Source organism: Xiphophorus couchianus, chromosome 9 (genome assembly GCF_001444195.1).
Source record: "Xiphophorus couchianus chromosome 9, X_couchianus-1.0, whole genome shotgun sequence".
Lineage (NCBI taxonomy): Eukaryota > Metazoa > Chordata > Actinopteri > Cyprinodontiformes > Poeciliidae > Xiphophorus > Xiphophorus couchianus.
This window is the reverse complement of record NC_040236.1, coordinates 7,680,537-7,705,717: the sequence shown is the minus strand read 5'-3', so window position 1 is coordinate 7,705,717 and position 25,181 is coordinate 7,680,537. Positions and strand designations below refer to the sequence as shown.

General features: G+C 36.1%; 2 long non-coding RNA genes across 2 annotated transcripts; one reads left to right on the top strand and one right to left on the bottom strand.

The window, feature by feature from the left end:
• Positions 1-1,593: 1,593 nt before the first annotated feature.
• On the bottom strand, positions 1,594-9,183 carry LOC114151577 (uncharacterized). Its single transcript, XR_003596960.1, has 4 exons — positions 9,083-9,183; positions 8,279-8,347; positions 2,470-2,570; positions 1,594-2,304 (listed from the first exon to the last, which is right to left on the bottom strand). It is a non-coding gene; the product is annotated as an uncharacterized LOC114151577 (long non-coding RNA).
• Positions 9,184-22,109: 12,926 nt separating this feature from the next.
• Positions 22,110-23,922, top strand: LOC114151315 (uncharacterized). The gene is made up of 2 exons (XR_003596919.1): positions 22,110-22,244; positions 22,497-23,922. It is a non-coding gene; the product is annotated as an uncharacterized LOC114151315 (long non-coding RNA).
• Positions 23,923-25,181: the final 1,259 nt, after the last annotated feature.

Genomic DNA, 25,181 nt, shown 5'->3' with positions numbered 1-25,181 from the left:
TGTTCTGAAAGAATTACCAATTGGATTCAATTCAAATTCTTTCCATTTCTGTTCAGATTAGTTTTTAAGCAGCTGTACAGGCCTATTGTAACTCTCCAGATTGTTCCCAGATTTCTAGAATAGCTTCAAAGTTTACTGATGCTTGTGCCGCATCGTATACAATTTATTAACAACAGCGAAAAATCCAATTATAATAGAATCTGATGTTGGACATCTGAGAGGGACTTTAGTGTCTCAATCCCAACATAGCTAAGCCTTTTTATATAAGAGAAGCTCACGATTCAAGGTGAGGAGAAAATCCAGACACATAATTGCTTGAAAACCAATCTGATGGTGGTGGTAATGTAAAGAAGTCTATTGGATGAGACTTTTTTTGCACGCAGACCTTTGAACTTGTTACAGCTGCATATGATAAGCTGGGTAAGAATTTTAATGAATCGTTTTCATTAAGTGTACCAGCAAGCTACGTCAGTGAAGCTGAACTCAGAAAAGAAAGGGTCCCACTGAAACAACCAAGTGAAATGACCTTGAAAGTTTTCATAGCCATTGTAAACTCTTTTATAAATCCCATCATCAATTTTCCCATTATAATAAGAAACAACATTTCTTCAGAGACAGTCCTTGTAGACCACTATTACTAGGTTTTATTTAACTGTATATGTCATCAGGGCTGTGTGATTCATGCAGTTTTTGAGTTGCCTGAGTGAATAGCCTCCAATACATTGTTGGACTTATGAGCTTTGGCTTGATTTTTTAGATGCAAACTTTTAAGCTGAAATTAAGTTTAGCAATGTGAAAAGTATGTCAGTAAAGAACACAGTGAAGCCTCTGTAAAATAAGGCAAGGGTTGTGCTTCTTTTGAAAAAGGTTATTTAGCATCTGCAGTTTTAAGGCTGCTGCTACAGACCCACAAACGTCACAAACTGTTGTGGGTGTTTTTTAGATTTGAGTTATGTCACAGCTGTTCTTTTCAATTGGAATAAAGATAAGACTATGGGAGAATCATTTTCCTTTTGACTTTCAACTGAACCAGTATTAAGATAAATTAAAAGTTATTCTGTTTTGAATTGGCCCTGCAATACTGCTTGCGGGAATTATTTTATTTCAAGTCTTCAGACTGCTGCAGAAATGTTTTTGTTTCTGTTACAAAACAAAAATGTCAAAATCATGACATTTAGTGTAGCAAAACAGAGATCCTAAACTGATAGGGTTTGTAACAATAAATGAGACAAGCTGTCAAGCTTCCTTCTGCAGCTTGGCTCGCCTTTTGACATAGGGTGAGGATTTTTATCATCTGGAGGTTAGCTCAGTCTAGGCATTTAAAGGAGCCAGCTGAGTTGATTAAGGCTTCTGACCAGGTTCCCTCCTGTGCATCTTCTTTGGAGGTTTACCAAGCATGACCCATGGGGACAAGACTCCAGTGAGACACAGATTTTTCTGAAGGGACTTGTTATCACTTCAAGTCTGAGAGCACCATTTGATGAACCAAAATAAGCTGGTGACCCTGTGACTGATGTTAGACGAATGATGGAATGATGGATAAACACTAAAACAATGACTACTATACATCTTTATTGTACATTTTCACTTGAGCATTTTAGTTTGAGGAAATCTAGCCATGAAAATACATTTCTTTGCGATTAAAAAAAAAAAAAAATGTATAATACATTGACATTGAACAGTGGCAACAGCTCAAATAATAAAATATGCATCTTTTGACAGTAATTCTAGAGTAGTGTAATTAAGTTCTGTCACTATTGTTAAAGCAGAGTGAAGTCATTTGACCTCAGAAAAGAGGAATCTATTTTTACTAAAAACTGTTTGACTCTAAAAACTTAAACAAGAGCTTAGCAACAGGCACAGAAGGGAACTTTTTAGTTGCTAAGGATTTATATTTAAGAGAACCGACGCAAGTTAAAATAACTATAATACACAGAAGACAACACTGAAAATAAACATGTTTTACTTTAGCTGTTCATCATTAATCAGGACACAGTTTATGTGAAATAATAACAATTGGCACCATCATTAAACGAATGATCAAAGTGACGTTAACTACATAAAAGCAATTCTTTAGTTATAAATATCAGTCACAAATACAGTATAAAATATATGTGGACTATCAGTGAGTCAAACCGATTTAGTTACAAAAATCTAAGAAAATCATACAATTGGAATTAGCCAGACTGTTTGATTTTTATTTTCTAGAGCCTGTTAGAAGTGTAGGGTTATTTACCAAAGGGATTGGCTTTAGTAAAAGTCCTGCAGAGATCAAGGTCCTTCAAATACCAACTTCCAAAGGATCTGAATATGAAGTCCAGATATGGGTCAGTCAGTTCATGCAAACATGTATTTTTAACCTTTGCATGAGGTGTGAAAAAATAACTCAGACTCCTCTTTACATGGGAACTCTTGACATTAATGGTATTAATAAGCTGTTGCCTGAAATATGAAGATAGGTTTGCTTACCTGAGCTCAGCTGACCAAGACCACATTTTTGATGAACTGATGGTGGGTGGAAGTAAGTAATGTACAAAGGCCAAGCAGCTCTGGTCAAAAGTTCAGATGTTCTGTATGCCAGAAAATGGAATTTCATAGGAAGTGTTAATAGAAGGTTAAACCAAGGTATAATGAAGCTAGGAAAGTGACAGGAAAGGAAGCCCTGAATATTCTCTCTCTTAAATACAATTTAGAATATAAAGAAAGAGTGCTGTAAAGCATGAACAATTCAGTGAAATACTATCCTTACAGCATAACAGAATCAAATGAGCTACAAACATTAGATGGAGATGGTAGCATGCATTTTTCACTTAAGATAATCATTTTCTTTTTTTCATGAGCTTTGTGCAGAGAGGCATATTGAAAACCAAAGTGGTTCTTTTTCACCAAATGCATCATCTCATATATTTAATGGGAAGATTTTGCATGTTCATGTTGTCTCAGGTTTTTTCAATCTGCACTATAGGGAAAAAAAGAGAAAATAGTAAGGAAAGCTGATCTCCATTATTATGCCACAAATTGCATTGATTGAACAACTTTTCTTTTTGCAAGATTTTACTCACAGTATCAAGTTAGGGGAAACTCTGCACTAGGTGATGACAGTCAGCATGGCTCGTTGGCACAAAAAACAATTTATGTGTCGGGGTGATCAAGCAAATCTGTACATGTTTAAAGGGAACACACATGATGAAGTCAGACAATTTAGCCAAATCTGGAAGGCCAAGTGGCATAAACTGATTAATGATGACTCAAACAAACAAGTGGAAGATGTGACACAGAACATAACATCAGAAAACAACTGTGTTCTATCGCATCTGCTTTATGAAGTTAGCAAGTATCAAACCAGAACCTGTTGTATCTTTGTTTATTCTTCAAACGCTCTCTCTCACAAGAGTTGAATGTGTGTCAGCTGATATTTGTTGATTTGACAAATGTGATCACTCAAAATACAACCACGTGTCTGATCCCCATTCTTTCAATTGTCATTACAAAAATCTGCTGAAACATGCCCATTATTGTTATAAGTCTGCAGATTTACATGAGTTATTTGCAACAGATCAAACATTTTCTACTAACATTAATATTTTAACTGTTTCATATAAAAGGCAAAAAATTTCACGGAGAAACTTATAATTTCTGTTTCTTTGTCTTTACGGCAGTGTCTCAAAGACAGACACAAAAACAGAGTTAGTAAAATACAACGAGAATAATTTCTTTTCAAACATCCCATTATGACCACCAGATGCTACTCAAAGACATGCCTCCAGAATTCAATAATTTCCTGGATCATGTCCTGGACTTGGACTACTACACCAAACCAGACTACCAGGTACTGCAGGAGCAACGATGACTGGTCTATTGTTAGAAATAAAGCCAAAACTGGAAAACAGATTTATTTTTATGGGTAACTTCTCTCAAATGAACTTCTCTCAAGTGCTAATCTCCACTTTCTCAGTTTTAATGCTCTAGGCAAAAAACTGTTTTCCAAACATTTTTAATTTAATTTAAACTATGTGGTGAAAAGTAAAGCACAAACTGTACAGCTGATCTGGGGAAAAAGTTTTGAAATACCTACCACTGCCTCAAAAAAGCTGACAGATACTGTATGGGTCTCTCTTATGTCCAGAAAATCTGTGGTTCAGCAGAAACAAGTACCTGTGATTAATGAGAACTATGATATCTAATTTTGGTTGGGTAGATTTTTCTTTTCCATTTGTATTAATATTTAAGCTAATATTCTCCAATAATAAAAATGACCGTTTTCTTAGGGTAAAAGACATTATGGCATTGTTTTGTAATCCATGTAAATAGCTCATATAATAAGTGGTAACAATTTAAAAGGTCAGCGGGCAGTAGAATAATTTTCTTTGAAGGGTTATTTTCTCCAGTATGAATACTTTGTACAAATATCCAAAGTTAAATGTGATCCATAAATGGACATTTAACAGTTTTGCATCAAGTATTCCCTTTATAAGCCTACGGCAGCATCTATGACATTTATTGAAAGATTTTATACATACGATTTTATTTCTCAGTTGTGCTAGCAGTCATCATCCATGACTACAGAAGACAACTGTGAAAGCCATGTTTTGTCCCTATGTCAGGAAATAACTTTAAGAACATAAACATAGTTCAGTCTCTATCTGTATTTGCTGGCACAGCCAATGCAGTACAATCAATTTAAATTCTTGTCTGCAGACCCATTTTGTGTTTTTCTGTTTTGATGTTGTCACCATTTGTAGATAAACACAGGTTGAGAACAATCTACTGCCTTTTATTTCCCACAAAGGTGGACAATCACGACAGGTTTGGGAAAAAACTAGAGGAAAGAAGTTTCATCCAGCAACAATTTCATCCCCATCATAAAAAAATATCACAAAAAGGTTACAATGTCAAGAACACACATTGAAGTTCAGCTTCATCCCCCACCAATAAAATCTTTCAAAGTATGAAGATGTGTTTGTGTCTATGGTTGTTATTTGGGTTTTTCTTTCCTATCTATACTGGCTTCCAGCTTGCTAAACATTCACTGAAACTTGTTAAAAGTCTTAAATATGTTTCTTCTTTTGTATATAGAATATCTCAGGTGATCAGCTAAACTGTTTCACCTTACAACAATGGCAAACCCTCAAGACATCGTAAGCTATTTCACTTTGCTTGCAAATCCATATGAAAACACTTACATTTGATGAATCTGTATTGGATGTATTTATCTAGTCCTTCTTCATTTCAATCGGGTTTACCTTTTAATGCCCTTTAGAAGTAGTTTATATCTTTCAATTGTTATTTAATACATTTCTGCTCATTGTGCACTCATAGGGCAGTTTCTTTTTCAGTTTTTAGCACCCATACATGATTTCATTGTCTGCTAATTTAGACCCCAGTCCTTACTTTTGGGTCTTCATGTTCTCAAACTCCAGATGTGGACCCCTACTGATACCCGGCTATATTTGAGCCCTGATCTTCAACCAGCCGCTAGGAAGAGCTCACAGCAGGTGCCTAAGAGCAGGTGCCCTTTATGAGTCACAGTTATGAATATCATTTCAGTCAATTTAAAAGCCTACAAGCACATCTCCACCCACACCCACCTGTTGAGATTCTCCCTATAGACTAAAAGGAACATTTTAATGTGAGCCATCATTATTTGAAGCTCCAAACCTGAAAATGCAAAGAAAGTTTCAGCTCTGTTAAATTTGAAAACAATTCGAATAAAATCATTTTTTTATATGACAGAATATCCAAGCAGGATTGCCAACTGGATTTACTGTGGTTGTTAAATAATTATCTGCCAAAAGGCCATGCAACAAATGTGTGCAAGGTATTGTAAGATTTAATATGACTGAGTAATATAACATCTAGTAGAGTTTTTTTTTTATTTAAACATGATTAATTCCACTTGCTGCTGTTAGGGTTATTCAGATTAAGGCAAACAAATCAGAAACAAATCCTTAAAAGCATTTTTCCCCATTTCCTTATTTTAGGCATGAAAACAACTTTAAAACCCAACATGATGCATATGTACAACACCGTCGACCAAAACTAACTGAGAATGGAAAAAAGAAAAACCTCCAAGAAAATAAACCATTGTTCTACCTCCGAAGCATGGTGGTGCCAGCACTGTAATTTGAGCTTGATTGGCTGTTTCAGTGTCAAAGAATATTTCTGAATTATTTTAGCCTATGCCTCAATAAAATGTTTGTTTTGATCTACATTAAGTTTTAGAAGTTTAGGCTGTTCAGTGATCTTTAAATCTAGGCGTCATTATTTAGAATTAATTTTTAAATACACTAACTTAATTTTAATTTTTACCTCATAAAAACAGCGGTGTAGTATAAACCACTGCTATACACCTCTCACATCAACAGTCTCAGTCATTACTTAAAGAAGATATACATACCTCTGAAGAAAATCCTTATTCGCTCTATGAAGCATGGTGGTGGTAGATTCAATGTATCAAAAGGCAAAACAACTACAACCTAAACACTATATAATGTTAACATTATTTTCTGTGTAGATTAAGTTATAGAGATTAAATTTATCAGCTTTACATTTTGAGTAACATTTGTTATCATTGTTTTAATAAAACAGCAAATAAAACATTCATCTCAGAGAGTTTCCATTTAAGGAAGGAGATGGTTGCTGCCACTTTCACAACATATGCTGTTTAACCTCCCACAGCTAATCACTCTGTGTATAACAATTACAATTATTACAATTGTTTTTTCTTGCTTTCAACCACAGCATGCCACTATCCTCTGGTTGAGTTTTTTCTCCTTCATTTAACACACAGTTTTGATATGCATTGACAGAGTCAAATCGACAGGCAATGTTGTGTGTTGCCTGTCCAACACACAACAGCATTATCCATTACCTCCATACAATGCATTACTGCAGACCTTGAGGTAGTCTAATCCCCTGAACAAATATGTGCTGCGCCATCAAACAGCTGAAGCTGGTTGATTCCTATAGGCTTGCAGTAACAACAAAGAGCGGAAACAGATGCTTGTGAAGTCCTCCAGGACTCCTCATGTAAAGTAATAAAGATGCCATCTGACAGTTCCTGCTGTCAAACCACCATTTTGTACACAGCTTCTTAACTCTGGTCTCTCCGTGTTTTGTTGTGTTTGACTAACATGGAAATCACTCTCCACTGAGAGGAATCAAACACTGCTATAGGTAAATTCCTATATTTTGGATTTTACTGAAACATTTTGATATTTGATCCGACTATCCATTTCCAGATTTGCTGCAGCTGCACACAACCCATGGTAATGGCTTGAACTACGTCAAAGTCAGTAATAGAAAAGGAAGAAAGTGTCTACAAACAACTGGAAAGAAAGTAAGGGGTTGTTTTAGAAACAGGTATTCATTTGTGTTTCATCTACGACACCTTGAAGAATCCTCCTGGGTTGCACATTAATGAGGTGATAAAGCAGAAGGAGATGTGGGGAGGGATGTGGGTATGAGGATATGGTAAAACCACCAGGGTTTCTCCTTGTGATCTGCCTCTATATCCAGAGACGAGCTGCTTCAATGCTGGGTGCCAACCTTTGAAGGAAATCTTAGCTAAAGGCTTTGAAACTCTCATCAAACTGTCATTCTTTCATCCAAAACAGTCATCTAACACATCATATAGGTGACTGGCAAATGTGGCTCATTGACCATTAGCAGGATCTCAGCAGGATGTTTTATAGTCTTTGAGAATATCTTCATCACAGCCCTTTATTGAGCGTATTAAAACATTCATTACCATATATTTAACTGATTAAATATTTAAAGTTGTTATCAAGATTCCTCCAGAATAATGTAAGGGAATGAGTATTTTTAATTTACAGTTAACTTTTAGCAAAAGGATGAAGAACTGGCTTTGAAAAGTAATCTGTAACATTTTGTCACTTTACAAACATAAAATTCTAAGTATTTTATACATATTTTAATTTCAAAACATAACTGCAAAGTAAAAGTAAAATAAAGTTTGTATTTTACTTTTTCTTTTACAAATTTTAAAAGTGTGGCATGCAGCCCAGTGACAAGCCATGCTTCTTATTTGGGCCTTCTCTACTTGACAGATACCGGAAACTAAATGTCACACTAGCATAACTTCAAGTATCACTGGAAAGCAAATCAAGTAAAAAGTAATGAATGTGAGAGTCTGAATGAAAACCATATTGACATAGGTCTTCAAGATAGAAGCTCAGTTCAATGAGAGAGACTAAAGAGATGATATATCCTTATAACGCTACCTCAACAAAAACAGTACAAAAGCTATTTTACTCACCAGTGACGTTCAGATGTAATTGTTACAGGTCCCATGTGTCATGACTGCTGCAGCAGTGATGTGTGCAATCTAAAGAAAAGCAAAAAAAGGAATTAGCAATGACAGCCGAAGCGCTGTTTTTAGCATTCAGATTGCATCTCATTTACATGTTAACCAACGTTTTACGGTGTACAATATTAATGTTCTACATTACCTTTCTTTTATAAACCATGTTTCCTTTTCTTATGAGTAAAAATTAACTTCATACATTACCTTTTTCACATTGGCATCCTTCACTTAGATGAAGACAAGCAAGGTATAGTGTATTAAATAGAGTCAGCTGTTTAAAAGCTTTACTGCATTAACCTGTCTGAACATCAAAATGTACACTGACTTTAGCTTACTAATAATCAAAAATACAATGGTAAGACTTACAATACATTTAGAATATGGCATTGTTCCAACTTTAACCTCTGAATTCCCACGCTTCATGAACAAAGAATAGTTTCTCTACCTTTAACTTCAGCTAGATTCACTGTGGTCTCGGCTGCTTTAACAGTCACAAAGCAACATGCACTGAATATTATTTAAACAAAATCAAAATAAAACACCTAAAAAAGGGAGTTAGTAAGATGTTGCGGTTTTTCAATCACCAAATTCAGCAAGATTTCTCTGGCGTGGGTTGGCATAATGCCAATCTAAACCTCAGCTGTAAAAACTTACAACTATTAGCAGAAATGTGCACAGAAAGCATATCACAATGATGCCGATTGATCAAAAAAGAAGTAAACATCTTACAGAGTAGCTCTAGTGTGTTTTTCTTACCATGTACTGAATTGAAGAATTGTAAAACAGGACTTAACAATGACGAACGAAGTGCTACCGTTAGCATCTAGATTGCGTCTGAGCCAGAGAAGAACTCCGCCCCAAAAACAATCCAGAAGCAACACCTCCCAAGAAAAAGGTTCCGCTGCGCAACTGGAACCTACCTGTTTCTAAAACAACCCCTTACTTTCTTTCAGGAAAGCACTAAATGCAGGTAGATTAACATGCCAAAATGAAAACAAATATAATTTGTTCATTTTTGTAAAGAGTATAATAAATTGTAAATGAAAAATATTTTTTAAAAATTACAAATCAACCAAAATAAAGAGGTGAAATTTTTAGGTGCACCATATAATTGTATAAAATTGTAATAGTTTATACAAATGCAAGTTGTATAAACTTGTAATTTAATTCAAGTGGATAAATCTGTCAGTAATCAATGATCTTTAAAACTTCATTTTGATCGTGTTGTTAGTGTTTGGTTCAGCTTCAAGTGAACAGCTTAAAGTCTTTGTATTGCCTTGTATGCACTTTGTATTGCCTTGTTGCTGAAAATGTGCTATATAAATAACATTTATTTTTACCCCCTTTTTTTTACTCAAAGCCGTTACACTTTCCTATAGCCACTTTTTCCACTACCAGAACCTCCTGATGCAAAGTATGCACAAGTATGAGTAAAATTCAGCTGGTGATCTCTTACCAGATGAAAAAGACAATAACATATTTGGCAAACATTTTAAATACTTTTCTGTAAATGGTTTATTCATCTTTAAAAAGGAAAACCTAATAACCTGCAGTGAGTTAATATCCTCCAAATAATATTTTCAGTGCTCTAAAACATCTATCATGAGGATGCTATAGGATATTGACGATGCTGAAAATTGTGATGTCTTCTTAGGTCAGGTCTCATTTCTCAGTTTTATTCGATGTAGCATTATTGTGTATTTTGTACATAAGGTCATTCACACCTGAATGCGCGAGAGAAAGAAACCTCTAAGAGAAAAAGAGGTCAAAGATTCAACAAGTGAAAGATGGAATTGGGAAGGATCTATTTGATGGTGTGTTAGCAGGAAGTACCTGAGCAGTCGTTGTTTCCTGAGCAGCCATCGATCGGGGGCGTGATTAATTAGGCTGTTTCCAGAAGGAGGGATCCATAAATGTCTTCATTCTCTCCCTTAATGGCAACATGTTGATGTAGCTAGTGCTCTGAGGGCTTTGTGACAGAGATGGTTTAATTTTTGTGTTAGCTATTTTTTCACAGAAAGAAAGCAGCAGAGCAGGTGAAATGTATTTGAATTCTAGAAATTATGGTGATATGGTGAACCCATGCAGGGCGATCCTGCATATTACCATACCAAATAAATCCTTTTAGGCTGGCTATACCCCATGCAAAATTTTACTATGCTGTATTCCAATTCCCATTTTCATCAGTGCTTTCTTTTTACTAAAAAAATATTTGTGATGTAAATTACCTTATTTATTTACGTATATTCAGTATACAATTCATATATTTTACTTCTATTTATGAAAATACCATAAAGCAAAAAGAAAAGTATCCTTTGGCCTATGGAAATATATTGTACAGGTCTTTTATTATGTCAATTTTGTATTTTTATTTCATTATTTAAATGCTCTTATTAGAGAAAAGGAAATGGGTACTAATAGAAAACAATAAAATAGAAATAACCTTTATTGCCCCTCAGTTGGAACATTTAGGTGTACCAGCTGGAAAGTGACAAGCTAACCGAAGGACGCAGATTCACACCAATGTAAAATACGAAAGAAAAAGTACAAAAAGAGGCAGTGCAGTAAGAGAATGTTTACAATGAAGAAAAAAATAATAATGCAGAAATACTCAAAATAGTACATTCAGATTCAGTGAAATGTGCCACTGAGCAGAATAAATTAAAATAATTTATAGCGTGCATGTATAAGGAGAAACTAATAAAAAACATGTTTGTGGTTTTTTTTTCAAAAATTTATTCATGCTTTAACATGAGGTACAGTGTTGGATTCACTCCTCCCATTCCGCTAGGGGGCTCTGTAGTTGTTTTGCATTGGTAGTGGAGGGGAGGTGAAACAAGAGAAGAAACTTACGGCACAGAGACTGCCGTTAGCTGAAGCTAACAAGCTGAAGCTACAATAAAATCATATTCTACTGGCGTTCATGAGTGTTGCCCAACGTGGTGAGTTATTAATGCTGTAAGCTGTGGGGAGATTAGCTTTTTGTTATCTGTTCTAAGCGTGAGCTTGCTGAATTTGCTAGCGCTAATTAGCCCAATGCTAGCTGTGTTTGCTGCACTGATAGTTGAATGCCGATGTTTATTATATGACAAAGTGTTCTAAGAATAATCTGCCTTATAACTGGTTAGAGAAGCCTAGCTAATAAATCTATGTTTAAGTTTGTGTTGATTGAATTCTGCAATACTAAGTATTGATGTTTTGTTTTTTCTTACTTTATTTACAGTTTAACCGGACGGCACGTCCGTGTAAAAGCACTCTACAATAAAAATAAACAACAGCAACAACGACTATCTTATGTTCTTTGTAACATACAGTGTAAAGGCAATGCAATAGTTATATAGTTACAGTGTACCTTTAAATAAAAAACATGTTAAAAAAAGAGAGTTCCAGATTTATTAAATTAAACAATGCTTTTGCTTTATCAAATCTTCAGTAATGTGGCTGCAAGATCAGTAGGACCAACCTGTTGTCTAGATTTATCCTGACAATAACCATAAACCTAGCCTGGTGATTTGTTGCTTTAAGTTCTAACTGAGCTGTACCATCTTTAAAATTTACACAAAGAGAACTACTTGCATTACATTTATTGTACTGAGCATGTGTCTGTGTGGCTCTGCACACTAAATGGAAGTCCTACAAGATGTGAATATAATTAATGTGTAAAAATTAGCTAATTAGGGATTAACACTCTTAGTGTTACTAAAGTGTCATAAATGGAGCATATCTTTGCATAACTGGTTGTTTTAAGTAAGATTGTAGGAACTGAGAATCACATACTCAAACTATTCTGCCGAAAGCCAAATTTTTATTTAAAAGCAAATGTTAGTATTTAATTGTTTCAAACTGTCTGAAGCCACCAGTTGCTTGCAGGAACAAATGGACAAAGGGATCTGGGCATGTTCTCAAAACCCTCTCAGGCACTGCAGACAGCACATGTCACATTGAAGTAAGTATATGACACCAATTCTTGCACGCGTGACAGACACTTTTGTGAGACGATATCCAAGCATATCCTAGAGTTTTTCTTCTTATGCAGTAACTTTCCGAGCAGAAGTCTTAGTTGTTGTTGAGAAAAGTTTTTTTTTTTTTTTAACTTCCAACTGTTATAACCTCATCCCCTAAGGAATGCATGTGAACATAAAGGTGGTAAAAGAATCATTGTACATGAGGAAGAAAAGCATTTGAGTGAAACAGTCTACCCCTAAGAGACAAGCCAGCTCAGACTAAAAATAGAAAGAAAACTTCAAATGTGCAGAGAAGAAAAATATAGGGAAGAAAAGAACTCATTCGATTTGAATTGGACTTGAAAATATATGGCAGCAAAACTGAAAATCTGCAGAAAATGAGGTAAAGTTTTGTGTGAAGCGTTTAGAGTGAAGCTTTCACAGGGATATGGTTGCTGTTTGAGGTTCCACAGGCTGAAAAAATTGCTGTCTCCTCCTCTGTAATCAAAAGTGTATTTCATGCAACTGGGAGACTGCTGTGCACATGGACACCTGAGCACAAGCTGTGAAAAATGTGTGCACACATAGTCATTTTTGACAAGACGTCTGTGACAGGATGTCTCTGTGCACATTCTTTGATTAAGGCTTGTTTTATTAAGCAGGGTTTTTTGTTCATTGCTGAAAAGGATTGTGAGCTGCTCAGGAAACAAAAGATTAAATGAGTAACTAATTAATATATAATTAGTTATATTCAATAGATAATTATGAATTAATCTGTATAGGCAATTTTTTTTTGCTACAGTAATAATATGATGTTATTTGTTTAGCTTAGTCCATTGTATGTAGTTTAGAGTTCAGTTTATTGTTTTGTCTGATATACACTGCCTGGCCAAAAAAAAAGTCGCCACCAAAAAATGGTCACACTCTCTAATATTTTGTTGGACCGCCTTTAGCTTTGATTACAGCCCGCATTCGCTGTGGCATTGTTTCAATAAGCTTCTGCAGTGTCACAAGATTTATTTCCATCCAGTGTTGCATTAATCTTTCACCAAGATCTTGTATTGATGATGGGAGAGTCTGACCACTGCGCAAAGCCTTCTCCAGCACATCCCAAAGATTCTCAATGGGGTTAAGGTCTGGACTCTGTGGTGGCCAATCCATGTGTGAAAAAGATGTCTCATGCCCCCTGAACCACTCTTTCACAATGTGAGCCCAATGAATCCTGGCATTGTCATCTTGGAATATGCCCGTTCCATTTGGGCATACTCCTGAGTTCTGCTGTTGTTTTTCTTCAATTTGATTTGACCAAACGTTTAAGTAATCGCAGATCACAATCATTCAGGATTTTTTTCCGACCACATTTCTTCCTGGAAGACGATGGTTCCTCTCCATCCCTCCAGTTTTTAATGATGCATTGGACAGTTCTTAACCCAATTCTAGTAGTTTCTGCAATCTCCTTAGATGTTTTCTCTGCTTGATGCATGCCAATGATTTGACCCTTCTTAAACAGACTAACGTCTTTTCCACGACCACAGGATGTGTCTTTTGCCATGGTTGTTTAAGAAATGAGGAGTTACTCATTGCATCAGCTGGGGTTAAATAACTTGTTGCCAGCTGAAAGATAATCGCCTATGCAGTACTTATCCAATAGGAGGCCTGTACCTATTTGCTTAGTTAAATCCAGGTGGCGACTTTTTTTTGGCCAGGCAGTGTATTTCACTTAATATGTTCTTGAGAAAGCTTTTTTTTTCTTTTGACAACTGACTACCAACAAGGGAGATTGTTTTTAGCAGGGAGTGACTTTTTCAAAAGTTTTTGAACCATGTATGGCTTATAATAACACACTAGTTGGCCCAAAAAAAAGTCACCACCTGGATTTAGCTAAGCCTATGGGCTTCCAAATGTATAATTACTGCATGAGCAATTATCTTTCAGCTGGCAAGAAGTTATTTAACCCCAAGTGATTTAATGAGTCTTCTCTTTTCTGAAACAACCATGTTGAAAGACACATCTGCGGTTGTGAAAAAGATTTTAATTTGTTTAAGATGGGTCAAATCCTGTATCAAGGAGAGAAAACATCTCAGGAGATTACAGAAAGTAATAAAAATGGTTTAAGATCTCTCCAACGCATCATTAAAAGCTGGAAGGAAAGTGTGGAATCATCGTCTCTGAGGAGGAAATGTGATCGAACAAATATCAGGAATGATTGTGAATGGCAATCACTTAAATGTTTGGTAGAATAAAATTGAAGAATTTTATTCTTCAATTCTAAACTCAGGGCTACAATTAATTATGATAGTAAAAACATTTCCACACTCACAATGTGAAGGGAACTCAAGAGATTTGGACTGAACATCTGTGTAGCTATCAGAAAACCACTAATCATAATTTAAGGTGGTAGCCAATCTTCTGAGGAGTGATTTTTGTGTGCTTACTCTGTTTTGGCTAAACAGATCAAATTCATTTTTAATGCCACCTAATGTTGTTCCTGTCTCTGTTTGTTTTAAATTTTGTTGGAATAAATAATTGTTCTTTTTTAATTACAATGTGCCATGGATCCAGAATCATCTGCTGGGTGGCACCTTGTTGCATAAAGCTGGTACAACAATAACATTTTTAATAATATATTCTTCACATAATTGTTTTTGAACCAGTCTAAACTACTTATTGTGATAAAAGAGAGATTTATACTAAATTGTACCTAGGTCTTGAGTAAAGGTGAGTTATTTATTCCACCTAACAAACAACTTCTTAATCAAATTTGTTGGTTAGTCATCACCAACATCGTAGCATGTTATTTAAAATAAGTAGTGCCACGTGTATGTTTTTTGGCTGATGAATCAGGCAGCTCAGGGTCTCCTTCCAAAAGTAATGACACGAGTCACAGACATTTGTCAAGGCAGAAAAGTAGGTTGAGGGAGGGAATTATGAGTCTGGATGGCATTAGCTCATTGGCAAGGCTGCTTGTCACAGCAATGCTCCCTGAGAGCTTTCTCCTATTGAGATAAAGAACATTTGTGTGAAATGACCCTTTCAGTGTGATATGTTTCCACAGAATTTATTAAGTGTCACAAAAAAGCCACTAAAAGGGAGGCATGATATCAGTTTGAGAGATATTGAAAGATGTGACAAGAAGCAAGCAGATATAACTCTCAAGTCTGGAATATAAAAGTGTAAAGCATATGAAGCACATTTTTTTTATTTTGAGTTTTCTTCAGCTTTTGGAAGATGTAATTTTGACATATGAATGTGGGTTAGCACAAGAATTACATAAGATTAGGTCTTTGCTGAGATGGATTACTGATCTGATATTACACTTAATACTGGTGCGCACACTTGTGTGTATAGATATGTGTGATTGTTTACCGTCTTTGAAAAAGGCCGTTGCAGTATTCTGGTTGTAGTTTTCCATAATACTATTTTTGAGTAGAAAGCAGCTCTGCAGTGATGTGTTGCTGGACTCTCTTTGCTGCTATAATAGCCTACATTGGTAACCTTGGATTGTGGTCAGCTGTTTCCTGTTTTTGCTCAAAGCCAGTGTACAAACTATTTAATCGGTAGATTAAAAATGCACAAAACATTGTAAAGAAGTGCATAGAGTTGATATGAGGCTTTGAAAGCTATTGCCACATATGAAAATATACTTCTAGACAGTTGACTCATTTTCAAACATTGACATGATAAAATGAAACAGCTATAGACAAAAACGAAAATCAATGAACTCATCAAAATGTATGAAACAAAAAATTAGGGATTTGGATTTTTAAAGTGTGTTTAAACTAGTTCTGAATAAAAAAAAATGTAAATAAGGACAAGAAAAGATGAAGGAGAATTTCAAAATCCAATGCGGATGTTTTGAACACATTTCATTCATTAGATGGCTGAGCTGATCTTTTTAAAACTGGGACAGGATGCCATTGCAGTGCAGCAACTGCAATGGCATGGATGTGGATATTGCTCTAAATCTGTAGAAGTGTCTCTTTCTCAGGCTTTTCCTCTATTTTTCTATTTCTCGCACTGCTCTGTGTGTTGCTGACAGGTAGATTTTTGTTTCTTTTTAACCAGGGAGCACTATTAACTTTCAAAAATAATAAGACATCCACTCTTAAAGACAAAAATTGAAAAAGGTTTATGTGAAACTGAATAGTTGAGAGACAGTGTAGATATGATTAAACCCAAGTTTTGCCATTGTCTAGTTTTGGTGCAATGTTTCAAATAACACTTATTCATAATCAGCTCAAAAGGAGGTTGTCCCTTCACTATTTCATTATAATTGTCCATCTACCTTTAACTGCAGATATCTTTTTTATTGTTTATTTATTTGCCAGGGCAAACTATATACTTTCAGCACGTCATATAGCACTTGTCATAGGTAATTTGTAGTGGTTGTTCCCAGAAGAAAAGGGACAACCGTAGGTAGTCAATGGGTACTATATAGGATATATGAGTATTTTGCTTCATTCAAGAATTATGTGTTTAAATGCAAGAATGTTTGTTTCTTAAATGATTTGAAAAGACTCCAGCAATGAAAGAATACCTTATATTTTGTGGCAGTGAAACCACCCAAAAACTCTTTTCTATTGATGAAAATTGAAAAGGTCAAACTGCAGCAATATAGTCTCTTCTAACCGGCATTTATTTATTATCCCTAAAGTGAAAGTTCATGCTACTGCTACAGAGGCCCAAAGTAGTTTCTGACTCATGCCAGTATGGTACACTGGAATATTATTAGCTTCTGTACAGTTGAGATGGCTCTGTTTTAAAAAGAACTGATTTCTTGCACTAACCTGAATGACCTGCTAAACAACCTGTAAAACCTGACACAATACATGAGACATTGCAGAAAACCTGAAGCATACAAGTGAAACAGCATGACAGCATGTGTCATGCAAAATGACATACATTCTTGAACATCTACCTGCAGATGACCTTTCTAAATATTTCTAAGATTACTTGAAACTTCTATGATCCGTAAGAGCGAGTTTTAATTTGACTTAATGCACCTTTAATATGATGGCATGTCTTACTTGCATCATCCATCCATCCATCCATCCATCCATTTTCTGTACGCCCTTGTCCCTTAAAGGGATTGGGAGGGGTGCTGGTGCCTATCTCCAGCTAATATTCCTGGCGAGAGGCGGTGTTACTTGAATCATAAAAAGCCAAAATTGCTCAAATTGTTGATCATTCTAATCAAAGACCACTTAAGAGTCAACTGGATGGCAAATACCTTAATGGAAAAATTTACTTTCTAATGTGTTGCATGAACTCTTCTCAATTATAGAGAAATCTGCTCCAAGTAAAATTTTAAGAAGAAAAATGTTGCTTCTGCATAGCAAGTCTTTAGGCATCAGAAGACGTAGCATCGCTAAGCACCTATCATGTATTGACTTCGTCTGAGTTAAGAGTTGGGTTTCCGTTGGGGAAATCATTCAGGCTGAGCATAAAGCTTTCCCTCAGTCTGCTCTGAGTATGCAGACTGCAAGGGTGCTGTTATTATCACCTTTTATTGCCCCCTCCTTAAGCTTATCAAGAGTTTCCCATAGTATGAATTTGTGATTTAATTCTTTTAACACTTTTGGATTATAAGATTTGCTTCTGCCATGTCCTTAATATTCTCCCAGGTCTAATCCAGCTTCTGAATTGTGAAGCACACTCCTCGATAAGGTGAGTTAAAGTACTGAAGTACCTCCTTTTATTTTAGACCCTTCATTTGGCTAGACCAGGCCACTGTCAGACAAAAGGTCTGACAGTGTATCTTTCATGAGAAGCTGTATTTTTATGTAATAGACATGGTATGCAGAAATTTTAGAGTGCAACACCCAGAAACGCCTCTTGACTTTGGCAAAAAGCAATGGTTATAACATTAAACGTTACTGTGATTGTCCAGATAAATTCAGTGTGAAATGTCTCACAAAACTATTCATACTCCTTGAACTTCTTTTTTTTGTTTGTTTGTTGTTGTTTTTTTACAAATGCTATAATTTTATTGGGATTTTATAAGATACAAAGATAAAGTATAATAACAGACATAATCTAACTAAACCAAGCTGACTAAACTGAGTAAAACAAAACAAGGCAAAGTCAAAATATGAATAACTGAGCTAACAGAGAAAACACAAACAAAAGAAATAGTCAAGGTAAGAAATTAATACAAGGAAATAACAGAAGCAAAGAGTCACAACAACCCTGGATATGACACGCATTATAATATTGTGTTTCACTAAATTATCTTTTTCTTTCCCCACTGATCACTAAAGGACAAATGCATCATGGAGGATACAAACTGTACCTCTCTCTTATCTAAACAGACTTTGGTTTAATGAAAAAAACAAGTTAACAAGCACACAAAACATCAACATGTAGTAAAGACTGCAGTCCAGGCTGTACCGACTGGCATTTCTTCACATCTTAATATAGATATGTGTTTATAAAGTTTTTTTCTCTGACAGTTTAATCAAAATGGCTGCAGTTAAAATAAATCACAGTCTGTAGTTCAGCATTACCACTGGCAGAACATTTTGTCCACTTCTGCCTGCAGGGTAGCTGAGATGGAACAGCACAAGAGGAAGTCAGTAATGTTTCTCTAGATAATTTAAATGCAATTACAATGCATATCAAAATAAATAGACTACAAAATAAAAAATGTTTTTCCATTTTAGCATAGCTGATGGAAAGCTGCATGATAAATAATACATTCAGTATTAGATCATTGTATGTATGAGAGGCTTGTGGCTGGTTTATGTTTCAGTGTTTAAACATTCACTCACAAGAGCCACTGCAGCGTCTTGATTTCCTTCTCCTGACTTTTGCTCCCCACCCACCACACACACACTTCTTGTGTTTGACACAAGAACACGTACATGTACACACACCTTTGTGTCTACCCCTAACACCTTCTCTCTTTCATATTCTTGTTTTTGTTTCCATTATGTCATATGATCGAGATGCCCACACAGTTTCCATGGCAACGTAAAAAATTTGTCTCTGACTTGGGCGTTGGCTGATGGGAGCCAAGACACAGAAGGAAGGAAGGAGAGCAGCGCTATTATTGACTCTGAAAAGCACTACATGAGCTATCTGTGTACCTGGAGCTTTAAAAACATGAATAAAAAATGAGCTCTGAGCAGCTGTTGTCCTGCGAAAGAGCATCTGATTGCAGTCGAGTGATTTTTCCCTTCGTTTCTGTGACCTTTACCCTCAGGTTTGTGAAGGCAGGCGTGTGTTGCGTGGATGAGGAAATAGATGATACTGGTGCATGTTGCACCCACAGTTTCATTCGGGGTCACCGATCAAAGACCTGAGGAACTGAGTATTGTTGCGTGTAAAGGCTACAACCTTTCTTGTCCTCTTCCTGTATGTATGACACACCTGTTGAATGCTCGACAGAGAGGCATTAAAAGATTCAATCTGACCCTGCTGAGTAATAACTTCATCTCACAGTAGATTTGGAAGAATGGACTATTTTCCTGCATTGCCTCGCCATGTTTTTTGTTTTTGGATAATTTGCACATTCTGCTTTCATTCTCATTTCCTTCTCTTTCATATCATTTTTCAATAAAAACAAAATATAGATCTCTAATTTATGTAATCCAAGCAAGACTTCATCTAAATATTGTGTTTTTTACTGAGGAGTTTGAAGAGGCATGCTTGGGGATACAAGACCCCAGAGGCAATTTGGTCATCAGGTCCCTGCAGTGCGTCAGACTGCCCACTGATAGCATCGATAGTCTTTTCTCTCCTTAATCTTTTTTTTTCTTTAACAGTGGACATGTTCCTTTTTTAATTTCCATTTAAACTACTAATGTATGCAGCCACATGCAGTCAAACCCAGAACCTTTATTACCAGAAAAAAAAATCTATGTGGATATAAGTTTTTGTCACTGCCTAGATGGCATCTTGGTCCTGTTTTTTTGGGAGGGTCAAGGGGGGCATAGAGACAATCTAATGGAAACATCTTTAGGATTATAAGCTCACTTCTCTCGGTTTTACAGATGAATATAGAGGTCTCCTGAGCCACAATCCACAGTTTATATCTGGTGATGATACAACAGGAATTTAAAATAGTGCTACAAAATCCAAAACGCCCCCTCTAAAGGATTTTTATATAGTTTCTAATAGTTCAAATAAAATAAAAGAATAATGCTATTTTTTCTGATTAAAATAAGCAGAAGAATGGATCCCTGATGCTCAAATACATAAGCAGTCTGTTTCTAGACAGATTTTTAAAATACTGTATTCTAAATAAGAAGTGTAAGTGCTATTGTGGTCCTGTGATCTTTTATGAAAACTGAATTATAAAAACAATTAGAGGCACTTTGTAACACATGTCTAATGAATTAAATCTGACTGGAATTGTTTGTAAGGTAGTACTTTTGTTTTTATTGAAACTAAGTTTAAAGAAACTAAGTTTAAAGGGAAAAATTGCAAGTCATCATATAAGAAAGAAAATCCATTTCATTCTGCAAACTTTAACAGAGTGCAAAGTATTTAGCTTTGTTTCTGATACTTTAGATATTTATCACATTTGAGAAACCCAAACACAATAAATTATCTTTTTTTATTATTTCCACAATCAGATGAAACCTGTGTCAATTAAATTGAAAACTTTCTTCTGTACAGGAAGAAAATTCTTAATTCAAAGGCTGCAAATTCATTGCCACTACATATGACTATATTTATTTCCTACAGGAGATGAGCTATAGCAAACAAAGCAAATAAAGGTGTGAGTTTTTACAAGATACTACTTCTGAAACAAAGACAGAAATATATCATTCAAGGTGATAAGTGGGCCTCACTGTGGCGTTGTGAGATTTCTTTTTTTTTTTTGTTTATCAATGTAAAGAGGATTGAAAAGTGTCTCAACAGTGAGCCACGCACACAATATGAAGACTTTCACAGTTAGGATAATAGGAGCTATTTTTCCCTGTTGAGAGAAGGCCTCAGCAGCACTCACCCCCACTGTTTAAACACCCATAAGCTGTAAACATACCTGCAGACACACAAGGACACACAACAGTAGGCATAACATATCTCATTATCAAAGCTAAACACAGATCATGTATCCCCGTATGGATTTTAGAGCAAGTACTGCTCTAGCTATTATCTTAAATAAGTAAGTTTTTGTGTTAATCTTTAAGTGTATCTAATCAAAAGCGATATTTTAAGCACATACTCTCCATATATGTCATTTTAATTTGATTCAAAGTTTTAGCCAGAGACTGTAATTACAAACTGTAATTGAGTTACTTTAAATTAGCATGACTCAAAAAATTACTTAAGTTGTCGTAATGACAAAAAAATATAGTTTGGACTCAAACTGTTAAAATTAAATTTGTCCAAATGCATACAATACTTTTGATGCTGAAAGCAAGAGCATTGTGATTTTGGTATTTAAGGGTGGTGAGAGGAGTCAAACACTGATTTTACAAATTCTTTGGCAGCAATTTCTAAGGAAACCTTCAAAGATGTTCCCTGCATGTTTCACGTAGATGTCAAAAACCCAGGCTTTGATATCTAAGATGAAAGACCTGCTTGTTATCAGGGCAATTTTGTAAAATAACTATTCCAGTTTAATTTTAATTAGTTCTTGGTATCCAGCTTTTATAGCTGGCTGGGCAAAAAAACAGGGACATTTGAGTCACTTGTATTTTAACTGAGTCTGTCTGTCTACCTGTCTGTCGCTTTTTGAGCAGAGTTGAAATCAAAATACTGTAATCTGCTTTAATATATTAATTTGTCATTTAACAAGGCAAAAATAAACAATGAATACTGTGAAAAAGGCTGCCTGGCAGTCTGCTATGTTGAGCCCTTTAAGGGGCGGAGTTTAGAGTACCGGTGAGCAGCATGCAGACGAAGAAGAGGAGAGAAGACAAAAAGGAGCTGTAGAGTTTACCGTTTGCAGTTTGTGAACTTTAACTTGCTGTTTGCAATTTATTGTCACCTTCCGTTGATGTGTGTGCGTGGATGTCCGAGTAAGTAATGTGGGAAGTTAATGACATTGTTTATTCAGCAGAGTATTTCAGTTTTGCCCTTAATTGCTAGCATGCTTTGTACAAGTGTGCACTTAAAAGCTACACAACGTGGGTTTTTCGTGTCGTGTATTTGTTTAGAAACGGGATGTTTGTGACTATTAATATTGCAGTTATTTAGTATGTGTTGTCATTTCAGTCATTTGTTTGGGATTATTCGGACACTGACGTTATATTGTTGTTTATCTTTTCTAGAACTACACCTTTACGTCAAGTTAGCGAATAAACCGCAAGTTAAACCCGTTGGAGTGCGACTCTGTTTTCTTCGGAGTTCTAACCGGACTCACCACAGCGATCTGAATTTTTCCACCAGCAATTATAATCCCTATTCCTTATATACCTAAAACTGAAGTTACCACTGTTAGTACTTGTCCTCTGTTCTTCCTGCTCTCTGTGAAAGTGAATGTCTTTTTCCTTCTCTCTAACTTCATCCTGTTTGCTCTTGTGTGCATTACTGTCTGGCTACTCTTTTTTTGGAGCCTCCCTTTGCATCTTTTTTTTCTGAATTGCAAATCATGGGTCTGGTCAGTTGTTCTCTCAACACAATAGATAAAATTTTCTCAACAAGAAGACTGCCTCGTTGAGCAAAGGAGAGTCCTCTTGCCCCGATGGAACATACTCAGTTGGATACATACACTTTGGATTCCTGGGGGAAGTGGAAGATAGTGTGTGTGTCCATACACACTGTCTTGTATGGAGATGCAACAGATCTCGAGATGTTGCACTGAGATCTGCAACATCTCGATGTTGAAGATGTTGCAGATATCTTCAACATTGAGGATATTGAAGATATCTGCATAATTTGATTCTTGATAATGAGATTGCCTTTTGGAGTTGGCTGTTACCTGGAATTTCATGACATCCGGAAAACATTGTCAGCTATTCAGGCCATTGGGAACCTGCCTCGTTCGCACAAGGGAACGTACCGAGCGGTGAACACTCAGACTCAGAGGCTGTGCAACCAGAACCAGAATCTGAACACAATTCTTGCTGAGAGTCACAGGTCAATTTGGAACTTACTGGCAAGAAGGCATTAACCTTGGTGAAGTTACTTGTTCAGGTCAATTGCACTGACCACATATTTTGGCTGTTTTGGCCTGTCCTAAAACAGCTGCTGTTATCTGAATCTGGCTGCCCCTGTGTCAGCCTTGGAATGCTGGCTATATCAGATTCTTCTGGATGTCACGTAAACCAGATGCTCTGCTCCCCCCTTCCCCTTTCACCATGACATCTGTGGACCTGTGGACTTGTCAACCTGTACCGAGCTCGCTGATGACCGCTCCATCAATCATCAAGAACTATTGCTGGGGTGAGCAAACTTGGGCAATGTTTATAGACTTACTTATTTACAAATGCATACATGGATACATATGAACTGCATAGCTATAAACACATACTCCCTCAACTCACTGCCTGCGCTGACCCCCATCCTTATATTGTCTTTATGTTGTTTTCGTATGCAGAGGTTTTTTGCAACCCAACACTAACTAATAGGACACAGCTCAGGGTTGCATCCTCAGGCATCTGTTCAACCATGATTGATTTGTTTTTGTTCTTTGGATGGGCTGCATTGAAATATGAATTTCCTTTCTCAAGATTAATAAAGATTTTCTTTCATTCATTCATTCATTCTGATTTATCTTCCTGTACTTAGATCTGGAAATAAGAATATGTGCCTGTTGTGCTCAATAATTATTAGCAATTGTCACTTATTAATGATACTGAAGATTAGCAATGCGCTAAGGAAATACAAGTCAATAGAAGCATAAATACAGACATATATTTTTATAAAAACATTGTTTATGATTACAGGTATCCCAGAACACTTTTATTGGATTTTAAGTTTGCTGATAAACTGCCAAAGATTTGCCATTTCTGCCACTCATGGGTGAATCTTTTGCAACCCCTCTTTTATTTACTACAGCAGCCCTATGATCCATTGAATGTGCTAAAAATGGGGTAGTCTGGGTGGTGACCCAGTCATTTATCAATATATCATCCCATACACTGTTTTCTCTCCTCCTCCCTGTTCCACTTGATCCCAATATTGGATCTTAATAGTCGGGGAGACCTCTAGCACAACAGGGAGGAGGCAGCAACCTCACTGCCACAGAGAATGAATGATGGATTTTCTGTAAAATGGTGACACTTGAATGTGTGCTTCAGGGGGGTTCGGATGACAAAAAACAACAATAATTGGTATTTTTACTGTGTTAGACTGATTCCATTTCGCATTGAAATAACTTAGGAGACAAACATGTCACATCTTCACACTCCACTACCTTGTTACATATATCTGTGCATACCTATAGATACATAGAAATGTGTGATATTACAGCTGCAAATTTCTCTTTTTGGCTCTAATTTTTTTGGCTCTAGTGGACCTTATAGACATTATAGAGTGGTGAGCGAAGGACGACATAGAACTGAACCCGGGACAACCGAATAAAGGACTATAGCCTCTGTACATGGTGTAGATGTTCTGCCAAAAGTTTTTTATTTCTATATATTTTTCTTTGATATTAGTTGACAAATTGGGTCATTGTGACCAAGGAACGCAGAAGCTATGACATGAAGTTGTGGGGAAGTTTAAAGCAGAGTTAGGTTCTAAAACAATGTATCTAAACTGTGAACATCTTATTGAGCACTGTACACTCCATCATCTGAAAATAGGAAGAATACACCACACTTGCAAACTTTCCAAGATAAAGCTGTCGACATAAACGAACATAGCAGGCAAGGGGAGCATTAATGAGAGAAGCAGCTGGAGGCAGATGGTAACTGGAGGAGCTACAGATATCCACAGCTTAAGTGGGGAGAAATGGTGACAGGATAACTATTAGTTGTTATCTCCACAAATCTTGTCTTTTTTAGAAAGGG